The sequence below is a fragment of the Elephas maximus genome, chromosome 21 (assembly GCF_024166365.1).
Source record: "Elephas maximus indicus isolate mEleMax1 chromosome 21, mEleMax1 primary haplotype, whole genome shotgun sequence".
Classification (NCBI taxonomy): domain Eukaryota; kingdom Metazoa; phylum Chordata; class Mammalia; order Proboscidea; family Elephantidae; genus Elephas; species Elephas maximus.
This window is the reverse complement of record NC_064839.1, coordinates 25,635,768-25,656,349: the sequence shown is the minus strand read 5'-3', so window position 1 is coordinate 25,656,349 and position 20,582 is coordinate 25,635,768. Positions and strand designations below refer to the sequence as shown.

At 41.0% G+C, this 20,582-nt stretch overlaps 1 pseudogene; it reads left to right on the top strand.

Moving 5' to 3' along the window:
• The first annotated feature begins 18,887 nt into the window (after positions 1 to 18,887).
• Positions 18,888 to 19,555, top strand: LOC126065085 (cleavage and polyadenylation specificity factor subunit 5-like; annotated as a pseudogene).
• The last annotated feature ends 1,027 nt before the right edge of the window (positions 19,556 to 20,582 follow it).

Below are 20,582 nucleotides of genomic sequence, written 5' to 3'. Positions count from 1 at the left end.
TCAACATAAAATTACAATCACAAAATGGAGAACAACCACACAATACTGGGAATCATGGCCTAACCAAGTTGACACATATTTCTGGGGGGACACAATTCAATCCGTGATGTATATATATATATATATATATATATATACACACACACATATATACACATATACATATATGCTTCACTTGTTTTGCTTCTCTAGAGAACCCAGCCTAAGACATTTGGTACCAAGAGTGGTTCTAGAGAGACAAAATTATTTTCTAAATTGTCTCTCAAGTCTAGGTAGTCTTTAAGATGTTGATGACTCTGCTTCCAGTAGTAAAGAGGGCACTGCTAATCCATAGCATGAGGTAGAAATAGAAATAGAAATAGAAATAAACAAAATGTCACCACCAATAGATCAAGTATCAGTGAGAGGCGAGGCTCTGGGTGATCACATGTTTGATACTTTTCTACAATTTGGTCAGAATGAGAAGTAGAAGGAAGCTAGTTGGTTGGTCCTACTTTTGCTAGACAAAGTGGTGAAAGGAAGAGATAAGCTCAGGGCTTCAGAGTCACAGCTCGAGCACTGCATAAACAAACTCAAAATTGCCACTTGTGCCCTGAAAGAAAGCCTTATTTCTTGTAGACACAGAGCTGATATTGCTGAAAACCAAACCCAGGGTCTTATCATAAGAGTGGCTAAATTACAATGCCAATTCAATTTCCAACCTCAAGTGATGTCTGAAGTTAAAGTGAGGGCATTAATTGGGAAGAAATGCAATCCTGAAGCTTGGGATGGGGACATACAGGCAGATAATCAGGAAGTGGAGACACTGAGCCCCTAAATTCTGCTGAACCACTCCTGCCAACAGAACCAGCCCTTTAAGAGATTGCTACATCTTTCTCTGCTAAGCCACCCTCCCCAGTAAAACCATTATCCCTGCCACCCCCATCCAATGATATTAGCCCAGCTGTGTCTGAAAAGCCTTTGCCTGAGATATCGCCTGGGGTGGCACCTGAGTCATCACCTGGGGAGGAAACTGAGTAATTGCCTGGGGCATCACCTGAGGCAAATGCCTTATGAAATACTGCTGAATGGTCTCAAAACACATCCACACTGCCCATTTTTGCTTCTAGAACTATATAACTAGACTTAAGTCCCAGCGAGCTCCAAAAGGTGAAGTACAAGTGTGACACAGAAGGAGGTATACTACACTTCAAAAGAACTGCTAGACTTTTCTAATAGGTACAAACAGAAACCTGGGGAGTATGTGTGGGAATGGCTATTAACAGTGTGGGGTAATGGTGCAAGAAACATAAAGTTGGATCAGTCTGAGTTTGTTGATATGGGCCCACTAAGCACAGATTCTTCATTCAATGTTTCAACTTGAGAGGTTAGGAAGGATCTAACAGTTTATTTGGTTGCTTTGCTGAAGGATGGATTATGCACTGACCCACGCTAAATCAAGTTTAAGTACCAGACTGCCTTGGTGTACTATAGAAGACGGTATCCAAAGGCTTAGGGAAATTGGCATGTTAGAGTAGCTTTATCAAGGTAGACCCACAGACTCACACATGGCATGTCTAGAGGACATATTTTTACCACAAGAGTCAGGAACAAACGTGTGTAGGGAGCCCCAGCACCCTTAAGGACTGTTCTGATTGCTATTTTATGCAAGTCAGATTTGACAGTAGGAACTACCCTAACTGAATTAAGATACCTAACTACAATGGGATTGATTGGACCCCATGGTGATAGGGGCCAAGTGGCAGCACTCAGTCGATAAAGACAAGTTCTACATGTGGTTTCATTCCTTGAGCAAATTAATACTTCTCCTAGTACCTGATATGCAGCTATTCATCTGGCCAATCTCTTTTCTCGATTCTGGTTTCAAAAGAAACCAGAAGCAGTTTGCCTTCCGCTGGCAAGGCCAGCAGTATACCTTCACTGTCCTACTTCAGAGGTATATTGACTGTCCAACCCTATGTCATAATTTAGTCCACAGCTACCTTGATAACCTTTCCCTTCCACAAGACATCTCGCTGCCCCATTATATTGATGACACTGTGCTGATTAGACCCAGTAAAGAAGTGCCAATGACTCTGGACTTACTGGAAAAGTATTCGTGTGCTTGTGGTTGTTAGGTGATATTGAGTTGTTTCCACTCAAAGCAACAACTTAACAAAACACTTCCCGGTCCTGTGCCATCCTCACTATCTTTGCTGTGCTTGAGGCCATCATTGCAGCCACTGTGTCAATCCATCTTATTGAGGGTCTTCCTCTCTTTTGCTGGCCCACTACTTTACCAAGCATAATGTCTGCAATGGATTGAATTGTGTCCCCAAAAAATGTTTGTCAACTTGGTTAGGCCATGTGTAGTTGTCTTCCATTTTGTGATTTTCCTATGTGTTATGAACCATAATCTCTGCCTGTGGTTAAAAGGATTAGGGTGGGATGTAACACTCTGGCTCAGGTCACCTCCCTGATCCAATGTAAAGGGAGTTTCTCTGGGTGTGGCCTGTATTGCCTTTTATCTCTCAAGAGATAATAGGAAAGGGAAGCAAGCAGAGAGTTGGGGACCTCATACCACCAAGAAAGCAGCACCAGGAGCAGAGCACGTCCTTTGGACAAGGGGTCCCTGCGCCTGAGAAGCTCCTCGACCAGGGGAAGCCTTCCTTCAGAGCCAACAAAGAGAGAAAGCCTTCCGCTGGAGCCAATGCCCTGAATTTGGACTTGTAACCTACTAGACTGAGAACATAAATTTTCTCTTGGTTAAAGCCATCCACTTGTGGTATTTCTGTTATGGCAGCACTAGATGACTAAGACATACATATATATATGTATATATATATATATGTGTGTGTGTGTATATATATATATATACACTTCACTGGTTTTGCTTCTCTAGAGAACCCAGCCTAAGACAATCTTTATACTAATAAATTTGAAATTTTGGAAAAAATAAAAAATGTTCTAGATAAATACAACTTAAACCAGAAAAAACACAGGAAGAAATTGGCGCTCTGAATAATTCTATACCTATCAAGCAATTAAATCTATTATTAAATCATTCCCACAAGTAAAATTTGAGTCCAGATGGTTTGCCCGGTGAATTCTTCTAAATATTTAAAGGAGAAAGAATACCAATATTATATGACCTCTTCTGAACAATAGAAGGGAAAAAAAACAGGGAAAATTACACAGTCATGGTTTAACTTTTTGTTGATCAACAAAGAACTGTAACATAAATCATTGACAAATATTTTCTGGCCTTTGCTGTGCTCAGTCTCATGTGAGGTTCTACTGCGGGGAGAACAAAGGGAGGAAAATGGGAGTGACAGAGATAGAAAGAGAATCTATCTTTGAGGAAGTTTTAATGGAATTGAAAAAACTTACCAAGCATCACATGATGAAATGTTAAGCTTTATAGGCCACAGATACTCAGTAAAGCACAAAATCAACACAGAGATGAAGTCATCTGGGTGGGCTCCATGCAAAAACTGCAGTGTAAGTCCTTATTAAATAAGTCAAATAAGGATGGACAGGTAGTAAAGTACAGAAATTGCTGTTATTTAATCTACCAATCAGTTTTCTTGATTGCATACAACAGGAACCAATTCTGACTAACTTACACATACAAAAATGAACTTACTGGAAGGATATACTATAGCTCACAGGAGCAACATAAAATGGAGAAGAAGGCTAGGAAAATGGGCAGGAACCAAGAAAGGCCACATATAAGTAAAATACAGTCAAGGTTATTTGGTAGGAATGGTCTGATAAGGAAGCCACCACAGGCAAGTAACCAGAACAGTCACCAGACAGCTGATGCCACCACAAATAACGCTTGACTCTGCTAATATCATTATGAATTTCTAAACTGTTCTTGAGTATTTGGAATACACTCTCTGGGAAGGAAGGAAGGAGAAAGGGAGGGAGGAAGAAAAAGGAGGCAGAGGGAGGGAGAGAACGATGGAGAAAGGGAGGGAAGGAGAAAGAGAGGGAAGGGGAGGGAGGGAGGGGAGGAGGGAGGAGGACCTTGATAATAATAGACTGTGTAAAATGGTGCCATGGATGCCCGGGGACGGAGAGAGAAAGATCCTCCGCACTCCATTCCCACCTGCCTTCAGTTGCTGAAATGTGAGACACTCCTACACTATATACAATATGGAATTTCTTTCACATAGAACCAGTAACCAGCCGCTGTGGAGCAATCTCAACTCATGGTGACCCTGTGTGTGTCAGAGCAGAACTGCACTCCATAAGGCTTTCAATGAAAGATTTTTCAGACGTTTGTCACCAGGCCTTTCTTCTGAAGCATCTCTGGGTGGACTTGAACCTTCAACCTTTCAGTTGGCGGTCAAGCATGTTAATCATTTGCACCACCCAGGGACTCCTTCCAAATAGAAAGGAGATTCAAACACTGGATAGCCTCAAATTTTTAAACTCTCCTCCCACCCCAATAGAAATATCTCTGAAAAATCTCAAGACATCAGCAAACATTCCCTATACTTAGTTTGCTAAGAAATTATGGGTTTTTATATGGTTTATGTGGAATTTTATGTGGTTTATGTAGGATTTTATATGGTTTGTTTTTTAAGAATACACATGGAGTTTAAATTATTTTGTTTGGTTTTAGTGTTGGATGTATTCTGTAAGGATTTCTGGGATTTTTTAATACTTTAAGAACCACCATCATGATTTCCAAGGATATGAATATTGGAAAAGCTTAGCAATGCTGGGAATTCTGTCTGGGTTTTCCCATGAAAGCAGTTTGATCTTTTCCAAGAGCTTTCTTGTTTCAAGAATTGTCACATGGAACACGATCAAGGGAAAGCTAGAAAAACACTGAGATCTTAGGGAACCAAGTTCTAATGAAGCATCCCTAACATAAATTGATGGACTGTCAATGGGTTGCTGAAATTATCATGGAGACTAAAGCACTTAAACTAAAGGAAAAGTAAAGGCACTAAACACTGGTGTGGCAAATACAGTAAGGGGATTGAAAATTACTGAGAACCTTCTCTGTGCCTATCGTTGTGTTAAGAGCTTTACAGATATAATTTTAAGTCACCAAATTTGTATACATGGCCTCATTTTGAACTTTCTGGCAATTTACTTCAATTCTTGAAGTCTCACTTAAGTCACCAGTAAAATTGGAGCAAATATTCCTGCCCCGATTATTATACTGGAGTGTCGTGAAGATCAAGTGAATGACTGAATGTAAGAAGTGTTTGGAAAACTTGAATGCAAGGGATCATGATCATGACAGTTGCATGGGATGGCTTGGCCCCCATCTCAGCTCTCCAAAAATTCAGGATAGTGTCTGTTCCGTGCTTTGCTGCTCCTCTGAGAATCTCAAGCTCGAGGCATGGTTTTAAATACAGCTCTGCTGGCTCCAAGACACAGATCCACTCTGCACAAGATAAATTGAAGCTTGTTCCTAACAGTACACTGGGAGCTGCCAGGGCAGAAGAATTATCAAAGAAAGGACATCAAGATGTCACTCACTCTTCCCATCTGTACCTGTGATTGAGAAAAATGTTTTCTTTACTACAACTTGATATTTGAAAAGAAAATGACAAAATGAGGTCCCTTCCCTTCATCATTTACATTATGCCATAGGGGTACAAATTTGATCTAAGACATTTTGATTTATGCCAATTGGTGGAGCGTGCTCTTTGATGGAAAGTCACTTTATTCCCAGGAAATTATTGCCCAGTTATGAACGTACAATTCCTGTGTGGTTCTCCTAAAAGCGTTGGAGTTCAGGGGTAGGGTATATACATATATTTTATATGCTATGCTTTGGAACTTTGGTATTTCTAAAACCACCAGCATCTTTCATTTGGACGACTGCAAAGGCTCCTAACCAGTCTCCTTGTTTCCATTCTCTCTGGCTTCCTTTCAATCTATTCTTCAAAAGGTAGACTGTTGAAATGGCAAATGCTTTGTTACATATGTATTTACCAAATAAAAAGGTCACCCATTTTTTTAAAACATAACCAGAAACTTTTACCTAAAACATGTTAAAAAAAAGAAAAGAAAAAAATGTATTAGCTCTCTAAGTATATCTCCAGATAATTTTTATCCAGAAGTTGTGTTTATCTGATCAAAATTCATACTTAGCAGTCATGATGTGTCTAACACTTATTTTAAAAAAAGTGTAAAAAAGTAAAAAGATAATCAGAGTCACTTTAATGTATATATGTGTGTGATATATATACAAATGTGTGTGTATGTGTGTGTGTGTCCCCAACTTACAATGTATTTGACTTATGATGAACTGCACTTATCACCGTTCTTTTGTTTTGTTTTGGTACATCTTAAGTTAGTAGCATGTACTACATACAATGTTGCCGTGTGTAATTTGCAAACCCCCAAAGATAAAGATCGGATTTATAAAGGTACTGGTAATAAAAGGCAATAGTAATGAAAACTAAAAAAAAAGAGGTATTTGACTTAGATCGGAAGTGACTTATGACAGAGTCATGGGAATGGAACCCTGTCATAAGTTAGGGACTACCTGTATTTACATATATAGATATATACATGCACATATATATATTGTTATTAAGTGCCATTGAGTCGATTTCTACTCATGGCAACCCCATGTGGCAGAGTAGAACTGCCTATAGGGTTTCCTAGGCTGCAATCTTTATAGGAGCAGATCTCCAGGTCTTTCTCCTGTGGAGTCACTGGGTAAGTTCGAGCCGCCAACCTTTTGGTTAACAGCCAAGTTCTTCAACATTGTGCCACCAGGGCTCCAGAGACTATATATACACGTGTGTGTGTGTGTGTTTTAGGTCAGGTCAGTCCCTTGTCCAAAAGTCTCCAATTATTTCCCATCATCTTAAGAATAAGATCCACAATCTTTACTAAGGTCTATGAAGTGGCCCTCGGCCATCTCTTTAACAGCATTTTTTCAGCTCTCCCCATAACTCACACTGCCCAAACACACTTGCTTCCTTCTTGTTCCTTGAGCACACTAAGAATATACCTGTTGTGGGAGCTTTGCTTCTGCTGTACCTTCTGCCCAGAATGTGCTTCCCCGCACTGTATTGCACGGCTCAGTCCTGCCCTTCATTCAGGTCTCTTCTTCAGTGTCACCTTCTCAGATGTGTTACCCAAACACCGTATAGAAAATTACACCCCTGGTTACTCTCCCTCCTTACTTTGCCTTATTTTCCTGCAAATCATTTGTCACCACCTGAAAATACATCGTATATTGGTTGATCTGTTTACTGTCCATCTCCTTCATCACAAGGTAAATTACACAAATGCAGGGACTTTACCTATTGTGTGCCAGGCATTGTTCTAGGCATGAATACAGTGAACAAAATAGATAGGCCATAGGTATTTTGAGCAAAAGAGAGGCGCCAACATTCCAGATTGGAAAAAAGTTGGAACACACATCCTCATGTATTTCCCTGACCCCCGTCTCAGGTTATTTCAATTCAGGCCCTCAGAAAACCATATTCCTTTCTTTCAAAGAACTTGGTCTATATGTACTTATTATGTGTATTATCTACTAATATCTACCAAGTTCTTTGAAAGAAAGGGATACAGTTTTCGAAGAATTGGTAGATGGAGCCCTAGTGGCACAGTGGTTAAGAGCTCGGCTGCTAATCAAAAAGTTGGCAGTTCAAATCTACCAGCTGCTCCTTGGAAACCCTACGGGGCAGTTCTGTTCTGTCCTATAGGTCACTATGAGTCGGAATCGACTTGACAGCAACGGGTTTCATTTTGATTAGATACATTAGCAGATGAGGAACGCCTATCCCCCACTAGGTCTACAAGTCCCACAAGAACCAGCTCCTCGAAGTGTGTATTACATGCATCACGTGTTTGCCGATTAGATGAATATGTGCACTAATGAATGAATGTCTGGCAATTGCTCTTCTTGGCCAGCAGCCGAACCTTTGACCTGCACTATTGACAAGGCAGAAAGCGTTCCCATGAAACAGTTCCTGTTACTTAAAATGGTCATTTATTTTTGTTATAAAGCTTCTTTTAGAATCCGGGTGGCTATGAAGCATGATACTGGAGAAGAGCAAGTTCTGTTATTTAGACAGACCTGGATTCAAAACATGATTCTCTCACATAATAATTTATATGTAACTCTCAGAGTCGTCATATATATAATGGTTATACCAACATCTATGTTTTAAAGTCATGAATTCAAAATAAGTTTATGTATGTGCAATCTGAACTATGACCTATGGAGCATACATAACCCTGTCTCTGCTGTCCAGCCATAAAACTAAACTCAGGAATTATAAAGAGAATCCATTCTTTACATGCAGCTCTTGAAAAATATGAAAAGAGATCAAATTCATAATTCACAGTCGTCTCTCAAACCCCACCCCTGTCACCATCACTTCTTATTTTCAGGAATGTTGTGGCCAATCCAGACCCTCTCATGGAACTTTCTCAAACTCCCCAGTTGCTATGGCTCTTCTCTTTCTCCTTCCCTTTGGCTTCCACTTATTTATAATTTCACTTTATATAGGCTTTCGATTGTCTCCCCATTCCCTTTTCCCTCTCCAGCCTCTCTCCCTATCTCTCTCTCTCTCAATCCATTTTTCCTCATATACCAGCTGAAATCCAACTATCAAAAAGAAAACAAACAAAAAATCTCTTGTAGCTTGCAGGAGTTGAGGAGGGTAATGCTGAAAATGTAACAAATCGTATACCCATCACATATTGAATACAATTCTACATGCAACAAACTGAGGACCAGAAAAGGAGGGTACCTGCTTAGATCACTCAAATAATAAACACTGGAGCTAAGGTTAAAATTTAGGTTCGATTCTGAGGGCACACTGAACCTTCCTGGGAGACTCTAGAAACCTCAAATCTGCCTGAAAATCGGGGTCATTTGAGATCACATCCCAATCAACAATGTAGGTTTAGCTGCTCGGATCCATTCTGCCCCTTTTTGAAGAGAATCTAAGAAAAGGAACATGAGACACATCCACCCATGTGTTTATATTTACTCCCTTCAACTGGTGGCCTCCCGAAAGAGGGCTTGCTGGAGGGTATGATTTCGCTGCAATCAGCTTGTTGCCATGCTAGCTCTGTTTAAAAGGGGCAAGCTCTGCCTCTGCTCCAGCCTGGTGCGTGGTGCGCCAATTTGGAGGGGTTTATCATCTGTCTCTAATAGCAGTGGGCCCCAGAAATGGCACAGAGCAATTTGCAGCTTTCATTTCCTCAGCACTTGAGAAAAATCTGGGGGCAGTTTCTTCATCTGAGGCAATACTTCTTAATGTTTTTATCTCTTAGAATTGCTCCTTAATTCCCTCCTTGACTCACTTTGGAAGCTTAAGGCCAAGGGAATCATTTGGTAGCCCAGTTCTGACCAGGAGGGGAAAACACAAGGGCCAGGGGGCCGAGTGAGTAGCTCAGGGCAGAGGAACTTGAGAAGTGAGTCAGCTCAATCATGGGGCAGTTTCTAGTGGGAAAAGAGAAGCGGCCTCTCCGTCCTTTTAACTGGTTCAGATTTGTCTGCAGAATTATTTCCCTGACTAGTGCACACTTAGTGCCCCTGGCCCATGAAGTATGCAATGGGGGACATACGACGTACAATAGGATGCAAACCTGAATGTCCCAAGGGTGTTTGAGTCCATGGAACAAAGCGGTAGCTGCATTCCTCATTTCTGTCAGTGAAGTAGTTCTGGGCATAACATGGAAACATGTGGCTTGGTAACAACGAATTAGGAGCTCTGGTTGCTGGCGGCATGATGGTTAATTGCTCCGCTGCTAAACAAAAGTTTGGTGGTTCAAACCTTCCAGTGGCTCTGCAGGAGAAAGACCTGGCCATCTGTTGCCATAAAGATTACAGCCTAGGAAGCCCCATGGGCCAGTTCTACTGTCCTATAGGGCCACTGTGCATCAGAATCAGCTCAATGGCACGCAACAACAACAACAACATCAGCAAGGGCTTAGGAGTCCCTGGGTGGTGCAAACAGTTAAGCACTCGACTACTAGCCGAAAGGTTGGTGGTTCAAACCCAACCAGAGGCACCTTGGAAGATAGGCCTGGCAATCTGCCCCTGAAAGGTCACAGCCTTGAAAACCTTATCGATCAGTTCTACTCTGCACACATGGGGTCGTCCTGAGGCAAAACTGACTCTACAGCAACCAACGACAACAAGGGGTTGCTGAGTAAGTTCCCTTAGGAAGAAAGTCCATTTCCTATAGTGACTCTTCTCTCTGACACTACAAATTTGGGAGTGGCGTATTAAGGGGAGAAGGAGAGACGTGAAACACCAGGGATTGGGAGGTGATTTTCAGATAAGGGAGAGAGAGGAGGAGAAAAAGGAGGAGAAACTTCTCTTTCCACATTTTCTCTCTCTTCTCAAAATAGTTTTGAGTTCTGGAGAGAATTAAGTAAGAATTTTGAAAGATAAAAACGTTAATGTTTAAAGACTCAATCATTGGAGCAGCTTTAAACCCAAAAAGCCCGTTGCCGTCTAGTCAATTCCTATGCACAGCAACCCTACAAACCAAAAACCAAACCCGTTGCCATCGAGTCGATTCTGACCCATAGTGACCCCACAGGACAGAGTAGAACTGCCCCATACAGTTTCCAGGGAGCACCCAGTGGATTCAAACTGCTGACCTTTTCGTTAGCAGCCATAGCTGTTAACCACTATGCCGTCAGCGTTTCCAGCAAACCTAGAGAATCCATCTAATTCAAACTCTTCCTAGTGTAGGTAAGAAAACTACAGACTGGAGAGACATGGCATAAGCTTTAGTGCCAGGTTTCCCAAGCCCCCACCTAGTGTTCTTCTCCCTCTGCTTGCTACCTTTTATCAAAATTTTCAACTAACAGATATGAAGAGCTTACTGACGTTGAGCAAAAACACTTTACACATATTGTTCTATTCAATACCACAGCGTTTGTTTTAAGCAGCTACAGCTCTTGTTAAGTGACGTCGAGTCATTTCCGACTCCTAGTGACCTTATGTACAACAGAACAAAACACTGCCTAGTCTTGTGCCATCCTCACAATCGTTGTTATGCTTGAGCCCGTTGTTGCAGCCGCTGTGTCAATCCATCTAATTGAAGGTCCTCTTCTTTTTCACTGACACTCTATTCTACTAAGCAGCTACTAGTACTATCAAAAGGGCCGTTGGTAGTTGAGTGGTACAATTTTTGCCTTCCATGCGTGAGACCGGGGTTCAATTCCCGGCCAATGCACCTCATTCGAAGTCACCACCCATCCGCCATTGGTGGCTTGCATGTTGCTGCGATGCTGAATAAGTTTCAGTGGAGCTTCTAGACTAAGATGGACTAGGTAGAAAGGCCTGGTGATCTACTTACAAAAATGAGCCAATGAAAACCCTATGGATTCACAACAATCCACTCTGTAACTCATCATGGGGTTGGCACAGCACTGGGCACCATTTCATTCCATCGTGCATGGGGTTATCAGGAGTTGGCAGCCGAGACTGGCTCCACGACAGCTAACAACAACGACGGCACCATCCATAATTCGTGGTCAAAGAAACATCCTGAGGAAGGACATGGACCAATCATTTCCATGGTCCCCAGAGCCCACTGGTGAGGGAACTGGATTTGAACCCAAGCACCCTGTCCCCCAAATACTTCCTCATCTGCTGTGATTTAAGCCCTACCTCTTCATTGACTATGCTAAGAGCAAAATCACAGATGTTTCTACCCCAACACAATAAATACTGCTGTGCTTTTCTGTAGGGGGTACCTTTTGAAAACAAGCCCAAAGACAGCTTTATGAAAGTGCAAACCGTTCTAAAATAAAAGGCATTTTAAGCAAAATGGAAAGTCTCCTGTGTATATTATAGTGTATGAAGACAAGACTTTGGCAGGCATAACTTGACTCATTATGTACCCACAACTCAAAAATAAGTACCCAAAGACAGATAAAAGCAACAATTAAGGCAGGGTGCTCACAGGTATTTATCAACATTTAAGTATCGATCTACGACTACGCTTTGACTGGGAATGATCTATTTATAGCACACAATGCGTCATCTCTTCTTGGCTATTTTATGTTCCCATTTAGGAACTTGAGGGGGAAAAAAGGCGTAAAATAGTGATTGCAAATAATCTGATTATCTTGACAACTGTGGTGCGACCTTTTAGGCATGACGCCCCTACAGCCTCTTCTACAAGCCCGTGAAATTCTGAACATCGCTTGGTTCCGCTACCTACGGGGAAACGCAGTTCTCCTCAGGAGGGACCTGCGGCTGATGCAGCTGACAAACGTTATCTAATCAAGTCTTATAAGCATCTCAGGCAGGTGCGTCTCTCCCTCAGCTTAGGAAATCACCCTGAATAATTCATTATCTAATACGTTTCTCTAAGCCAACATTCCTGAAGGGGGAAAAAATTGCATTGTGCCACTCTTTATATGGGAAAAAAGTAAGAGCTTTAAGGTTGTCATTTAAAAAAAAGAAATCACGAAATCCTTTTTTCTGTTAAAGAATTTCTTGATGATGGAAATCTGGGCCTCACCACTCCATAACCAAATTCCTAGCTAATTTCCATGTCCACGCCTTGACATTCTCCAGCATCGAAAGTAATGGTCTCACTAGTTTAAACCCATTTCTAAATTAACACTCTCTGACCACAGCTAGCCTAGCCATAGGCATGAACATACTGGCTTTGCAGCTCCCGTCATGACCCAGAGCCTTTCCCCAGGGTCTGCCCATGCCCCATGGCAGGTAAGAGCAAAGGCGAGTCTAGGTAGGTTCCACTGCTCTCTCCTCCCTGTTCAGCATCTACGTTCCCACCCCCACTCTCACTTCCCAAGGCAGTGACTAGGAAGCTAGTTGGCTTTTGCTTTAACCTTTCAGATCTCAGGCCAGAATAGGCATGAGATATGCCCCTGTCGCTTGGCGGTGCAAAGGGTTAAGTGCTTGACTACTAGCCAAAAGGCTGGCAGTTCAAACCAACCCAGAGATGCCTTGGAAAACGAGCCTGCTTCCGAAAGCTTTCATAGCCTTGAAAACCCTGTACAGTAGTTCTGCTCTGCACATCTGGGGTCACCATAAGTCGGAATCAACTCCGTGGCAACTAACAACCACCACCACCTTAGGACCCACCACAAAGCTGATTGATTCTCCTTTTATCAGTAATTCTCAAACATTAATGCATAACTGGAGGGCTTATTAAAATACAGATTGCTGGGCCCTACCCTGGGGTTTCTGATTCAGTAGGTCAGCAGGGGATCATAAAATTTGCATTTCTAATAAGTTCCCAAGGTGTCCTCTGGATGCTGCAAATGGTTAATGCGTTTGGCTGCTAACTGAAAGATTGGAGGTTCAGTTCACCCTGAGGTACCTTGGAAGAAAGGCCTGGCAATCTACTTCTGAGGAATTAGCCATTAAAAACCAAACGGTACACAGTTCTGCTCTGACACACATGGGTGGAATCCACTCTGTGGTGACTGGTTTTGGTTAACAAGTTCCCAGGTGATGCTGAAGCTGCTGATGGTCACATTTTAAGAATCCCCAAGTTATATTATTTCCCACACGAGCCTATCCTTAAGAATCACTGGGAGTACATGAGAAAAAAATACAGTTTCAGACTCCCTCTCTGTGGATTCCCATTCAGTAAATCTCAAGTTTTCACAAGCCCTCCAGGTGTTTGTTATAAACAAGCATGTCTGGAAAACTCTGCTTTTGAGTTGTCAAGAGTAAAGAGTAGCTCTGACCGAACAGCTTTAGCATAATTATGATTCGGGAGAGGCAGTCAATGCACCTGAAGAATACCTATTACAATAGATCTCTGGCAGCCTCAGATTTATCATTTATAGATTTGACTACTCAGAAGCAATTGCACTAAACTATAAGCTCTTTTAAGGCAAAGTTTATATCATATTTAGCCTTTTCTCCCATATTTACACATACTGAGTGCTGATTAAACACTAGTGAAGGAAGGGAGGAAGGAATAAAGGAAAGGAGGGAGGGAGGAAGAAAGAAAGAAAGGAAGGGAGGGAGGGAGGGAGGAACAAAGGGAAGGAGGAAGACATAGTAATTAGCAATTTGTGACTACTGAGGTTAAATTTCTGTGCCACAAGACCGTGGGCAGGAGGACCCAGTCAGCCTTAGTGAATAGACTCCATCAATTGTCTTGCTTTCTGGCCCAGTACTATGTTGCCCCAACTCAGACACCTCATAACCAAAACAAAATCTGTTGCTGTCAAGTTGATTCCAAACCATAGGGTTTCCAAGGAGCAGCCAGTGGATTCGAGCTGCCAATCTTTTGATTAGCAGCCAAGCTCTTAACCACTGCACCACCAGGGTGCCCAAGCACCTCATAACCCAAAAAACCAAACCCACAGCCATCAAGTCGATTCCAACTCATAGCAACCCTATAGGATAGAGTAGAACTGCCCCATAGAGTTGCCAAGGAGTGCCTGGTGGATTCGAACTGCTGACCTTTTGGTTAGCAGCCGTAGCTCTTAACCACTACACCACCAGGGTTTCCAGCAGCTCGCAGAGAGAGACAAATTACATTTCTTACATAGTGGTGTGTGAAGGCTAAGGGATTTGAGAATGTCATAGCCTCTATTCCTCACAACTGCTGAGACTGCAGTCACTGTGAACTCGCTGCCTATTAGAGTCATTTGGGAGACTTAAAAAAATACATAAGCCTAGGCCCAACCTTACAGTATTCTGATTTAATTGGTCTGGGTAGAACCCAGCCATTGGTATTTTAAAAAATAACTCTAGGTGACGCAAATGTATAGCCAAAGTTGAGGACCGCTTTAATCTACTGTTCTTAGAATCACCGTCTCTGTTTTGTGTTAACACGAAAAGAGCTGAGAGTGGCTGAGATTCCAACTCAGCCATATCCGACTACTGGGCAAGTCACTGAAAAAAAAACCTGTTGCCGTTGAGTCGATTCCAACTCACAGCAACCCTACAGGACAGAGTAGTAAAATTGCCTCATGGGGTTTCCAAATAGCAACCGGTGGATTCCAATTGCCACCCTTTAGGGTACCAACCGAAGCCTCTCTAACTTTCAGTTTCATCATCTAGAAAATGAGGATAAAAGGGCTACTACCTTTAGTTATTCAGGAAAAGTGGAATAAAAGCATCCATTCACTCACCTCTTCTCTCTTTTATTCATTTTTTTATTTCATTCACTTAACAAATATTTTTTGATCACCTACCAAGTGCCAAGCACTGTTACAGGCCATATGGACAGAGCAGTGGTCAAGGCAGACCAACACATCCCTGCCCTCACAGGACTTAGCAAAGTCCTTAAAATATAGTACATGCTCAATAGGTGCTTATCCTAACTTTTATCCAGACTGAAGACATACCAGTTACCTGCTGTGATGTCTTACATGACAACTTGACTAATCCATAATATCTAGTTATTTAATCAAACACTAATACAGGTGTTGTGGTGAAGGCATTTTGTAGATATGGTTAACTTTAAGTTGACTTTAAATAAAGGAGATTACTTTCAATAATGTAGGTGAGCCTCATCTAATGGCTTGAAGGCCTTAAGAGCAGAAACTGAGATTTCCCAGAGAGAAAATCTGCCTCAAGACTGCAACATCAAGTCCTGCCTGCTGGCCTACATTACAGATTTCATACTTGCCAGCCCCCGCAAAATCACATTAGCCAATTCCTGAACCTTTCTCTCACTTTCACTCTCATCATCTATCTATCCATCCCTCCATTCCTCCATCCCTCCATCCCTCCATCCCTCCATCCCTCCATCTATATCCATCCATCCATCCACTCATCTATCCATCTATCTACCTACATTGGCAATCTGAACCCACCCAGAGGTGTCTCAGAAAAAACACCTAGCAATCTGCTTCCAAAAGATCACAGCCTTGAAAACCCTATGGAGCACAGTTCTACTCTGAAACACATAGGTTTGCCGTGAGTCGGAGGCAACTCAGCAGCAACTGATTTGGACTTACACACACATTCTATTGGTTCTGTTTCTCTGGGGGACCCTGACTATACACCTAACTCAACACAAAACGATAGAATGGAAGGCAACATGTTTTATATATTTTTAAAGGAATATTCATATTTATGTTCATACTTTTATATGTCATTAATGCCATATTAACATGAACAATATTATAAATTTGAAGGTGCACTCATTTTTTTCTCTTTTCTGTCCATATCCCAAAGGATGGTATAGCCATAGGCTCACAGAACTTGAAAACCGAAAAGAGGAGTCTTAGACCTCACTGAAGGCGAGACCTCCACAGAGCTCTGAAGGGAAAGTTCCCTCTATTAGTCTTGTGGGCTCTTTCAGGTTGGGTAGGAGTGTTTTTCAGCAGTGAATCCTCCCCAGTGCTCGGTCAGGGCTTTGCATAATATAGGCTCTGAATAAATGCTTGTTGACTAAGAGGATGAATGAAAAATGTATAAATAAATGTCAATAGTAATCTTTGCTCAAGAAATGCACATTGAACATTAGGCAGCCAAATGGGCAGTTTTCGATATGGTATTTTAAAATATGACCAAAAAAAGTCTATAAATATCTTCTCTGAAATAGCACCATATGTAAACACGGTGTAGTGTTAAATAAATTTTATAACAAATAAGTCTCTTCAATGTAAATTAATAAATTTCCTTTTCACATTATTTTTAACTACCCAAGGTACTTAGCCTTTACTTGATGATGCACTTGATTAAATAAAATGAAAGAAAAATGAAAGTTCTTTCAGATATTAAAATGAATAATGAGTTTAGACTTAATCCAAAAGCAATTTAACTTTAAACATTCATATGAAATTAAATGAGCCATTGAATTTGCTATATAAGCATTCATTAATCTTATCAAGCTATGAAAACTAGAAAGTTATACAGTGACCCATTAATTTCGGAGCCTAATACAAGGTCTGTTTAATGCCTGCACTCCATTAAAAAGTCTTATTTCACAATATAAGTGCTTTTTCATAAAAGTTTAAACCCCAATTCATTTTTTTTACTGCTCCCATCATGTGATAATCGACTCTGACAAGATTATGGCTACAAATCTGAATATGGTATGCAACGTCATGGGAAACAAATTTTGTTCATGGCTAGCTTCCATCATAAAAGAAGGCGTTTATATCATTGCCAAGAATGTGTGCCAAGAGTTCCAGGTCCCTCCATCCAAGGGCGTTTCCTTTGGTTCAAGTAGTTTATCATTGTCCCAATAAGTGGACAGACATTCCTTCTTACTTAGATGCAAAACTCTTTCACAGAATTAGACAAGCCAAAAGCAACATTCCAGTGCACACGAATCACATGCGTAAGCAGATACAAATCAATATTGAAATCAAACATGTTTACTTTTACACATTTAAATATTTCTCCATATTAAAAAATGGAATCATAATTTAATCGGAAAATCTTATATCCCAATTTTTGGTTCCACACACAACCAGTCCATTCTATAGTTGAAAACAGTGGAATAAAAGGTAAAGACAAAGGAATGAAAGGAAAGTAGTTTTGTGCTTATTACTTTATTAAATATTTAGCTAAATGGCAATTCTATAACGGCATTCTATGTGGCATTTCCTGAATCAGTGCTGGGAGATGTGGGGGAGAGTGGAGAACAGGTAGAAACAGTCAAATATAAGTTTTTCACAGGCAGTCAGGGTCACTATCAATTTTATTATATGCCATATGACAAATAGGCCCATTATTTCATAATAATAAAGAGGGAACTAAGAAAGTAGAATATGTTGAGAATATGATCAACATGGCATGACTTACTTGTATTACTTATTTCATTATATTGAATTTAGATTAAGAGATTACATATTTACATATTTTAAACCCTCATTAATAAATATTAGGTCTTATTATTTAGAGACTGGATAAGAATTCACTAGAGGCTTGATATTTGGTATCTGAAATTTACAGTAGTAAATTTAAATAATGAAGTCTATTATTAATGAAGAAGAGTTTTGTGGTATAAAAGAGCAAGTCGTTGCAGAATATTTTTTCACGAAATAAGCATGGCTTATAAATCTATTCATCCTTGGGCTGGCACTCAAGGTCCCTATGATCTGTCTCCTAAATATACAATATACGGTGTTTTTCCTGTGTTATGCATTTGACCTTGTGACTATTCATATTATTTGGGATTTACTCGCTTAAGCCTCTCTCTTTGTTTAATCACCTCCTCATTAAAAAAAAAAAAAAAAAAAAAATTTTTTTTTTTTTATCTAGCACCTGCATGACTGGCTGCCACAACCTGTGGCCACTCAAGACATACCCCAGGCAATTTAGTGGCTTAGATCAGCCCACGAGATGCCCTGCCCAGTGCAGCACAGTGCCCCTGAAGGGAAGCTTGAAGCAGGTTTAGCAAAGCTGTGTTTTATTTCTTTGCACACACCACAAAACTTAAAGCTACAACAATTCCAAAAGTTAGAGAAGAAATTAGGGGGCAGTGAGTTCATGTTAATGTGGAGGAATAACTCGGAAAAGGAGGGTGAGAATGGTTGTTTGCACAACTGGAAGTATGTAATCAAGATCACTGAATTGTACATGTAGAAACTGCTGGATTGGTGTATGTTTCACTATGTACATTTTCAAAATAAAATAAATTATTTAAAAAAATAATAAGCCCTACAAACCAAAAAAAAAACTTAAAGCTATTTTTCTAAACTTGTAAGTATTCCTAGACACTTAATAATGGCTACTTTAACATTTTGAGTTCCCCTAAAAAGTGAAGGGAAGGTACAAAACTTCCCACTTGAAATTGGATAAACATGAGTTTTAGAGTTAAATTTTTTATAAATAAAAGGAAGAGTTGAACTTCCTCTTGCGCTCCCCTGTTAAGGGTTGGCAGTGGCTGCTGAGCGGGATGCTTGTAACATAACAGCTGCCCGCATGGGGAAAGCCTCCCTTGCCTCCCGCTTTCTGCTCACTGCCAGTGCCAGAGCCCGCCACCATGTCTGCGGTGCGACTGACCCAGTTGCTCCCAGACCAGCAGGCCCTGGGGGTCTACCAGTTCAGCAACAAGTACGTCCAATAGGCAAAGCCCCTCTCCCTGGAGCACACCATCACCCTGTACCCCCTAACCAGTTATACTTTGGGTACAAAAGAGCCCCTCTATGAGAAGGACAGCTCTGTTGCTGCTAAATTTCAACACATGAGGGAGGAACTTGATAAAATTGGAATGAGAAGAACTGTAGAAGTAGTTCTGATTATACTTGAGCACCGGCTACCCCGCGTGTTACTGCTGCAGCTGGGAACAACTTTCTGGTCGGTCAGCTTCATCCAGGAGAGGATGTAGGACTAAAACGCTTAATGGCAGAGATACGAGGTCGTCAAGATGGAGTCTTGCAAGACTGCGTCATTGATGACTGCATGGGTGATTGGCCAAGACCACTTTTTGAACCGCCTCAGCATCCATATATTCCTGCACATAATACAAGCCTGAAGAACATAGGAAGTTGTTTATGGTTCAACTTCAAGAGACAGCCTTGTTCCCAGTCCCAAAAAGTACGACCTGGTGGCTTCACCATTGTTTGAATTGCATGACAACGCACCAGGATAAGGACCCATCATTCTAGAGTCCCTCAGCTCTTGAGCAGGTTCAGTTTTATATACAACTGAATTCCTGGCAGTGGAGAAGAAAAAGAAGCCACCTCCATGAGCACAGCTATCCACAGTGTAGAATAATCAACATGGTAGACAAGGTTTTTTGGTTTCATCTCTTTCCTGATCCCTGAATTGCTCCCCACTTCCTACTGTTTGAATAGTAAAGTTAATATTAATAACTAGATAGTCGTGTAAACAAATGTGATAGTGTTTAATTCACTTTTGGTTCTACTTATACTTTTTTGTACATTAAACAACTGGACTTCTTTCCAAAAAAAAAAAAAAAGGAAGAGTTGAACATCAAACACCTTCTATCTATGATACCCTGACAAGTTATCACTACTATAAATATTTCCTGACCTGAGAACTAAACCACTTTCATCTTTTGAGGAGACCTTTCTTTTTGTGAGTCTAAGTGAAATGCAGGGTTACCCAATATCCTGCCAATAGATCACCATTTTTTCATAAGTTAGAAATGTTTCTTGCACCGGCAACCAAGAACTCTGAGTGGCATGTTGTTGTTGTTGTTGTTGCTGTTAGGTGCCATCAAGTCAGTTTCAACTCATAGTGACCCTGTGTACAACAGAACAAAACACTGCCTGATCCTGCACCATCCTCACAATCACTATGTTTGAGCCCATTGTTGCACCCACTGTGTTAATCCATTTCCTTAAGGATCTTCCTCTTTTCACTGACCCTCTAAATCACCAAGCATGATGTCTTTCTCCGGGGACTGGTCCCTCCTGGTAACATGTCCAAAGCACATGAGATAAAGTCTCACCATCCTCACTTCTAAGGAGCATTCTGGCTGTACTTCTTCCAAAACGGATTTGTTTGTTCTTCTGGAAGTCTGTGGTATATTCAGTATTCTTCACCAACGTCATAATTCAAAGACATCATTCTATTTCCCATCTCTAAAACAGAGAATTTTATGATCTGTACTGCCTGCCTCACCAATTGAAGGGATTAGATGACATAACAGAAGTAAAATTACCTATAATAGAATTGACATGTAGTAAGTCTTCCACAATAGTTCATTGCT